This window comes from Hipposideros armiger, unplaced genomic scaffold, assembly GCF_001890085.2.
Source record: "Hipposideros armiger isolate ML-2016 unplaced genomic scaffold, ASM189008v1 scaffold_384, whole genome shotgun sequence".
Taxonomy (NCBI): Eukaryota; Metazoa; Chordata; class Mammalia; order Chiroptera; family Hipposideridae; genus Hipposideros; species Hipposideros armiger.
In genome coordinates this window covers 83,302-93,126 of record NW_017731734.1, presented here as the reverse complement: position 1 = coordinate 93,126, position 9,825 = coordinate 83,302, and positions in this window count along the sequence as shown.

Genomic DNA, 9,825 nt, shown 5'->3' with positions numbered 1-9,825 from the left:
TTTTTTCCCATGACATTAAGCTGCTCATTAGTGGTGATCCTACACCTCTTCAACCTTCAACTGCCTCTAATCCAGTTAACTCAAACTCTGAAACAAAACTGAAAATAACTAATCAGTAACTAAGCATGTGATGATACTTTCTAAACTCTTTGTGAAAATCCAAACCATAAGTTGATTGTGCCTTCCCCAAATACTGACCTATGGGTATTGCAGATTATCAACCTGATACCACAATGACACTACCCTCTAAAATGATCATCAATAATTGAGAACTAGACTGGAGGACACACTACAAGGACAATTGATTATAAATCTTATCTTAATTTGAACATGCATCCACCTCTAAAATGTATGATACCCCAAATTTAAAGAAGAAAAATGAGAGAATTTAGGATATTGGTCTTTGACTATGCAAAGAATTAGGTACAGAATTAAGGTTTAAGTTCTGCCTTGTGAGAAATTGTTTAAAAATGAAAAATCTTTGGACAGTGCACCCCACAAAATGTGACTTCTGAGTGATGCTCATTTTTTTTTAAGAGCCCAAGGGTTTATCAAATATTACCTGAACTTCTAATAACCTCCAGAAAAGAGAAGGAGCTACATGATTGTGCAAGTGTGTGCACTGTGGTGTTCTGGGAGAGATTCTTTTCTAACTCTTGAGAGGTAATCTTTGCTTCTTTACCACGAAGCACAAGACTTATCTTAGCATACCAATAAATGTTGTATTGGCCATAAAAATAGTCAGCTCTAGTATAAATCCAACTCCAGTATTTAATTTCTTGACCTTCCCTGTCACTGATTCCCACAAGCAAGCTACATGCCCTGTGAAATGTCTCCGTTTATTTGGCTCTGAATTTACCGCCTGATCACTTTGTAGCTCCTACACTCACCATGCCATGAAACAACATAAAAAAGGATTGTTCCAGAGACCTTCGGATTTTGGAACATCTTCATCTATCCTACTCTAACTATTCCCTCTGCCCAACTCTTCCATATGGTAATGAATCTCCTGGGGAAGTTGTGATTTTTTTTTTAATACAGATTTGAAGCCAATGAGAGAAAATTTTCACTTCAATTGAGAATAATACTAAGCTGAGTCCTCTGGAATGTTGTTTCTGCCTTATTCATTACTTTGTTAGGAACATCATAATTTGCCTTAAAAGATTTCTAATTCCCATTGTTCATGCTACAGTTTTTTTAAGGGTGCTATCCAAAAGTATTAATTTGGGAGATGTCTTTTTTAAGAAAATAATTCTTCATAGTGACTACTAATAGAGCCATTATTTATTTATAATGTATTTTAAACAGTATGAGAAAGCTACCTGTTCTATTTCTCTCCCTCTTGAAAAGATTTCTACTTTTACTATTTTGAAATTTTAAGTTCTATTTCATCACAGTTTATATTTTGTTAATTATAAATTTACCAAGGAAAGATAAGACATACTGTTCACCCTAGCCTCAGAGCATTCATGCCTATGATTTCTAACCAGAGTATGTCAAAATCACTCCTGGGGATTTTTCTAAACTATACCCCCTAATTCTTCTTCCTGGTAGAAATACACCCTGATATGCTACAAATAACAGAGTTACTTTTACCAGTACTAGCCATTATATTTCTCAGATATGTCCATGCTGTAAAATAATATTAAGAACTACTGGTCTGTATTAAAGAAAATGTTTTGTTGAGTGGGGTTGGTTAGAAGATAGAGTTTTAGGTTTTTCCCTTGAGTACTTTATCCCCTTCCTATATAACCTGACACATGCTGTTTCCTCAATCCAGATGTCTTTTTATGCTTTTCCAATTCATTTTTAAGTGCCCTGCACAGCCATCTCCACTCTGGAATGCCTACTCCAGGCTACCAGGCAGAATTAGTTGTACCGGCCTTTGTGTTCTCATTACACCTTGAAGTTAGCTCTTGGTACCTTGCAGGTAATCTCGTTAGAGTCTGTCCTTCCTCTTTCTAGACTTCAGGTTTTGAAAATTAGAGANTTTCTTATATTTAAGAATTTCTACCTTATAATCTCCCTGCCCTCTTCCCCAAACACACATACTGATTCCTCCAGGTGGTAGTTCACTGAATCAAATCTTTCATATATTTTAATGATCTTGTGTTTGACAATTTCCATTTGTGGAAGATAAAAGGAATCACCTACTGAGTATGGAATTTCAAAGCATCTGTGGATACTTCATTGATTAAGACTCTAAGTCTTTTGTGCATAACACAGGTGTTACCAACTGCTCTCACAATTCTTCAACAGATTACGAAACACACATAGATAAAGAGACATTCTTATAAGTACAGGATCAAAGGAACGTGACAGTTCCATGACAGGTCTGTTCTGGTTCAAATGGCAATTGCCTCTGTCACGATATTGTGCAGCAGCCCCTGAATGGGCACCACTACGGGGCCTTCATATGGTGGGTCCTGTAGACCAATGACATTCTGCTGTAAAACATATAAAGGGGTTCTTTATCCTGAGGTTTGCACAAAAGGCGAAAATTAAGTATTTGCAAACAAAGGAGAAAAAATGCATTATTAGGGTACCTAATATGTTGATAAATTTAGCAGTTGACTTAATGCCATAAATGACCTTGAATTAGTGAGAAGACAGAGGGAATGCTTACGTCATTCCTCATACTCTCATCAGCATTAGCCTGTCAGATTGAGCACTCTTTACACCAGGTTCTTACACCAAGGAAAAGAAGCTTATTTGAGGGTAGCAATGAGCAATGGTGAAATGGCACCAACTGCATAATCCTTCTTCTTCTGTGCTGATCCTAGGACAGGCTGCTTATAAGATCATTTTTTCTGTAACATAGATGTGATTCAAGGTAGACTGAAGTTTAGTAACCCCTTTTGCCTATAGCATGATTGTGCTGGATTTTTGGTGAAATTTCTAAAAGCCAGAATCTCAAGGTACTCTGTAAAAAAGAAGAATGTGATTGTACCAATCACAGTAGCTCCGTTTTATGACTTGAGAATCAGTTCTCTTAGTATACCTGGCCCCGCCCCATTCATCCAAAATAATTGTGCCTGCCTCATTGGTCCATCTTTCCCAAGATTTCTAAACTCAGAAGCAGGTTTTGAATGTTCATTGGTTTATTTTCTCTTAAGATGAGCAAGAACTTAATTACTGATTCATTGTTTCATCTTAATTAATCAGGCAGTTAAAAATTATAAAAAAATAAAAATATTCTAGGGCCAAAATTTATTGGAAATAAGCCTATTATGATTTTTTTGTTTGCTTTGTTTTGTGAAACCATAGTTCTTGCAGTTCATAAAGATTATACTTTTTCAACTTTTTCCTCTTTTTCTATGTGAGATGGTCTATGGAAGCCATATAATTAGGTAGATACAAATAATGCCAAGCAGAAGAAAAGCTATAGGGCTTTTTCCTTGTCTCTTCCTGCACTGATTTGTATATTTCCTTTTGTGTGGTGTATACTTCCTGAGCCTCAAAAGTTGCTGACTACAGATATTTCTGCTTGTATTTAAAGTTTGATGATCATGATGCTGGGTTTTATTTCCCTCGCATGAGATAGTTTTGTTCCTTTTTCTATCATTAATAAGGCTGTTTCACAAGGCCTTTTCTTTCTGTGTAGTCATTTTTATATTCATTCATTTAAAGAGTATGAATTGCACTCCTTTTGGCCCAGGTTTTACAGTCTCAGAAAGAAATAAGTAATTTTCTATACCCTCAAAGAGCTGAAAATAGATATACTTCATGTTATACAGCATTCCACATCAACCCAGGGCTGTGCTTTATCTCAGCTCGACTCCCTCAGGATCTCCACTCTTTGTCAAGGGGCACACTGGTCATCTTGATCTTTTAAGTCAAAGAAAGATCTGACAATTAAGTTCACGAACTTGTTGCAAAGCTTTTGCTAACCTTTTTTGATGTNATATATATATATATATATATATATATATATATATATATATATGTTGGTAGAATTTAAATGAGGACTGACTATTCACAATATTGTCAATGGTATAATTTGTTGTGTTTAAAAATAGGAAAATAAAATAGAAGCAATAACATGGTAGTTAAAGTAAATCAGAGTTAAAATATTCCAAAGCTCATGCATTATTCCACAAAAGGATAGAGATGTTGGCTAACTAGATTTTTAGGTAAAGGATGTCAAAAATTTTAAGGGTAGCCTCTAAAAGAATAGAAACCAGTTTTATAACTTCAAGAAGTCAGAAAAAAAAGAAAAATAAGAAAAAAATAGTTTAAAAAATAAGATATTAGAACTAAATCTAAATATGATTGTAAGAAAGAGAAGAAAACAGCCTCTGAGCTCCAGGAACTAGCCTAAAAATTACTATTAGCCCTCACACTTATTAGGAGTAGGCCTCTCACTCAAAGCCAGGATATGTTGTTATCGTTTTGGACATAAATAATCTCTCAGGACACCAACTTCAGACAAAGTAACTGTGAGACCATGATAAAGCAAGACAAAACAAGATCATTTTACTTTTATTTTTTTATTAAGTTTATTGGGGTAACAGTGATTAATAAAATTATATAGGTTTCAAGTGTTCAATTTTATAACACATCATCTATATATCACATTATATGTGCACCACCCAAAGTCAAATCTCCTTTCAACACCATATATTTATTTGACCTCCTTCACACTCTTCTACCTCTCCCCCTCCCCACTTACCCGCTGGTAACCATTAAAGAGTTGTCGGTGTCTATGAGTTTTTGCTTGTTTGTTTGTCTTGTTTTGTTTTGTTGCCTTCAGTTTTATATACCATATTTGAGTGAAATCATATAGTTATTGACTTTTTATGTCTGACTTATTTTGCTTAGAATGATATTCTCAAGATCCGTAAATGTTGTCACAAATGGCATTATTTCATCTTTTCTAATGGCTGAGTAATATTCCATTGAATGTATGTACCATATCTTCTTTATCCAATCATCTATCAAAGGGCATTTTGGTTGTTTCCATATCTTAGCCACCATGAATAATGCTGCAATGAACACAGAGGTACATATATCTTTATGGGTTAATGTTTTCAGATATTTTGGGTAGTCCAGGACCAGATGGCATCATTAGTGAATTCTACCAAACAGTCAGAGATGATTTAATATCTGTCCTTTTCAAACTCTTCCAAATAATTGAAGAAGAGACAGTACTTCTTAACTCATTTTATGAGGCAAACATTACCCTGATACAAAAACCTGGTAAAGATAACACAAAGAAAGAAATCTATAGACCAATATCTCTTATGAATATAGATGCAAAATTCCTAAACAATAGCAAATCAAAAAGAACAATACATTAAAAAGATCACGTGGGATTCATTCCAGGGACACATGGATGGTTCAACATAGGCAAATAGATCAATGTGATACACCACATAAAGGAAATAGAGGATACAAGTCATATGATCATCATATCAATAGATACAGGAAAAGCATTTGACAAGATACAATATCTATTTATAATTAAAATACTTAACAAAATGGTTATAGAAGGAAAGTACCTCAACAATAAAGGCCATAGACAACAAACCTTCAGCTAATATACTTAATAGTGAAAAACTGGAAGCTTTTCCTGTAAGAACAGGAACAAAACAAAGATACCACCTGTCTCCATTGTTATTCAAAATAGAATTGGCAGCCTTATTCAGAGCAATCAGGCCAGAAAAGAAATAAAAGGCATCCAAATTGAGAATGAAGTAAAATTGTCTCTTTGAAGACATGATTCTTTATATAAAAAACTCTAAAGACTCCACCAAAAAACTATTAGAAACAATAAACAAATACAGTAAAGTTACAGGATACAAAATCAATATACAAAAACCGCATTTCTATATACTAACAATGAAATTTCAGAAAAAGAAAGGAAAAAATCAATTTCTTTTACTATTGTGAGAAAAAGAGTAAAATACATAGGAATAAACTTAATAAAGAATGGGAAAGGACTATACACCAAAAACTATAAGACAAGAGTAAAATAAATTGAAGAAAATACAAAGAAGTGGAAAGATATTCCATGCTCATGGACTGGAAGAATCAACATAGTTAAAACAACCATATTACCCAAAGCAATATAAAGATTTAATGCAATCTCCATCAAAATCCCAATGACATTTTTTTAAAGAAATAGAACAAAAAATCATCAGATATTAATGGAATCACAAAAGACCCCCAAACGGCCAAAGCAATCCTTAGAAAAAAGTACAAGGCCAGAGGTATCACACACCCTGACTTCAAATTATGCTACAAAGTGACAATAATCAAAACAGCATGGTATTGGCAGAAAAACACACACACAAAGACCAATGGAGTAGAATTAAGAACACACACACACACACACACACACACACTCATACACACGTCACCTTCTTTATCCATTTATCTGTTGATTAACACTTAGGTAGTTTGTATATCTTGGCTATTCTGAATAATGCTGCAATAAACATGGGAGTGAAGATATCGCTTTGTAATCTTAATTTTATTTTCTTTGGATAAATACTTAGAAGTGGGATTGCTAGATCATGGTAGCTCTATTTTTAATTTTTTCAGGAATCTCCATACTGTTTTCCATAGTGGCTGTGCCAATTTAGTTCACAACAGTGCACAGGATGTCTTCTCTCCACATCTTTGCCAGTGCTTAACTTTTGTCTTTTTGGTGATAGTCATTCTAACATTTTAATTGCAATGTGTCTTGGTGTGGGCTTCATTGGTTCTATCTTGTTTGGGACTCTCTGCACTTTCTAGGCTTCTATGTCTATATCCTTCTCCAGGTTAGAAAAGTTTTTTCTCATTATTTCTTCAAATATGTTTTCAATTCCTTGCTCTCTCTCTTCTTCTGGTACCCCAATGATGCAAATATTGGTATGCTTGATGTTATTCCAGAGGTTCCTTAAACTCTCCTCACTTTTTTGGATTCTTTTTTTCCTTTTGCTGTTCTGATTGGGTGTTTTCTGATACCTTACCTTCTAAATCACTGATTTAATCCTCTGTTTTATCCAATCTACTGTTGATTNAAGTTATTAACAGTATTAATAATAACTGCTCTATCAATCTGACTAGACTTTTGTAATTTTTAGTACATTTTTTATTGTGGTAAAATATACATTAAAATTTTTACCGTTTAACCATTTTTAACTGTACAGATCTGTGTCATTAAATACATTCACATTATTGTGCAAACATCAGCACCATCTATCTTCAGAACTTTCCGTCTTCCCCAGGTAAAACTCTGTACCCATTAAATAATAACTCCCCACTGACCACCAGCCCAGCTCCTAGAAATCACCATTTCCATCAATTTGACTATTCCAGGGACCTCACTTAGAGGCACAATAAAATCTTTGTCCTTTTGTGACTGGCTTATTTCACTTAGTTTAATGTCTTCAGGTTCATCCATGTTGTCGTATGTGTCAAAATTTCCTTCCCTTATAAGACTTAATAATATTCCATTGTATATTTACATACCACATGTTGTTTATCTATCCATCTGTTCATGAAAATTTGGATTGCTTTCACCTTTTAGCTATTGTGAATTATGCTACTGAGAATATGGGTGTTCAAATATCTATTCAAGTTCCCGATTTCACTTTTTTTGGATACGTGCATACCCATAAATGGATTTGCTGGATCACATGGTCATTCTGTTTAATCTTTTGAGGAATCACCATACCATTTTACTTTTTTGGGTTTTAAATAAGATAAAATTTGAAAGAGCTCTGAAACTCTTACTCTCTGTAAAAATTAAGTTCAGTAATAGCATAGTCTTATTTTTAGATAATGTTTGGAAATTTCTTCTTTGCAATTTTCCTCTCATCTCAAACTCAACTTCTCTGAGACTCAGAATTGTCACTATAAAGTAAGGATCATAATATAGACTTTGCAAGTTTTTTGTGAAGTTTTAATGTAATAATAGTAGATTGAACTACATAAATGGTTGTTATAGGTTAAACTCGGTCAAATTTTGACAGTTGCATATACCTCAACCCAATATATTTGTGTTAATATTTATTTGCACTTCCCAACCCACTCTACACATTTTGACATATATTCTGCTCTATGAACAGCTCTCCTGCTATCTGGTGTCCAGTATATGCAGAAGGAACAGATAGTAAGTTGCAGGGCAGGAGAGTGTGTTTGGGATATTTATTCCCTGGCTCCCTCACTGCCAAGTGACAGTTTGGCCAGCAGCCGCATTTCTCCAGAGGATTCCATAGCTCTTTCCAGGTGGTGTTCTACAGCTGTAGCTATAGCTTCAGCTTTATCCATATTTTAAGCCCCTTCAGGCCTAGGGGTGCTAATAGCTCTCCAACATTGATAGTCTCAGGCTACTCCACCATCTTTTGTTGGCTTCTTTTAAGCATGCCCTCACTTAAATAATTCCTTTATTAAACTCCTCATAATTATCCTGTTTGAATGCGTCATGTCTTTCCTGCAAGGACTCAAACTGATATAATACATAACATCTCTAATATGTTGCCTTGTTTTTAATAAATGCTCAAGAAATGTTAGTAATTTTCAGAAAATTACTTCTAATTTTTTGCTACTATTATTTCTCTCTGTCTTAGGTAACCACGCTTCTTATCTCAAGTCAAAATTACTCATATACTGGTTAGATGTCCAGGGAATCGTTTTTGTCAAAACCATATAGAAAGATAAGATCTTCCTTCAAGTATGCATATTGCCTTCTCCAAGTAGCCAGCAAGATGGAAAACGAAAGATAGCTGAATCTAGCTCCTGAAGTCCTTAATCCTATCCTTGTTCTTGTTGAATATGTTGAACAGCTTGAAAACAATTTATCTGAGAAGCTAAACAACCCAAAGGTTACTTTTGATTTCCATTTAAGGAAAGCAATTGACCTCTTGATGAAAATGAACTGCCCCTTAGCCAACAGGTGTCACTATACAGAAAAGCCCAATTGCAATGCTACAATAGTTCAGACAGAACAATAATGGCAAAGATGGATTTATTGTGAACTCATGAATCTTAAGCTGTGGGGACACTCGCTTGTATAAGCTCCTTTCAAGACCCTGGCAGGACTTCAAAAAATATGTGCACAAGGTCATATGTGTTTGTAAATCTGCAAAAGTAGAATAAATGTCTCTTTCCACTGTCACTTTCACTCTATTTCATTTTCTCTTATGATGGGTAGAATTGAAGTGGATGTGGGTATTTTGTGGGATATAACTAAGAGCAAGTTGAACTGAGCATTCATTGGGTTTAGTGGGAGATGTTTATGCTGTTTAATAGTATGTCTCAGTATAGTTAATTTACTGCTAGCTATTCCATAAAAAATGGCTTAGGGAATTTTATTTCTGGCCACTTTGCTGACTCAACCATTGTGACATTAAGATGCAAAAACAGAAGCTGTATCACAATGTAAATATGTCCTACAACACCTGGCATAGAAATCTGTAAGTAGTGGGAGAAAAACAAGATTTGCAAATACAGAGCTAGAAGCTCATCTATATAAAAATTCTTTCAATCATTACACAAGTAAAATTTTAAGCAGAGAACTTAGTTCCCATTGATATCTAGTCAAAATAAGAATATGCTCATAATGCAATATATAATATTATAAAAATACCACATTTTTATTTTTGTATAATAATCATGTAAAATAGAATGTACCTGAATTCTTGTTATTGTAGAACACAAAGCTATAGGAATACTACAAATAGCAATATGTATGTCTGTAATAGCTCATAAATGAAACAAACTTAACAGAGGTTTTGAAAATTTTGGCTACACCACTAAAATTTTTACATGGCATTACTATAACTGATTATGAAGCAAAAGAATGACCTTTTCTACACCTTTATTCATAAAAAA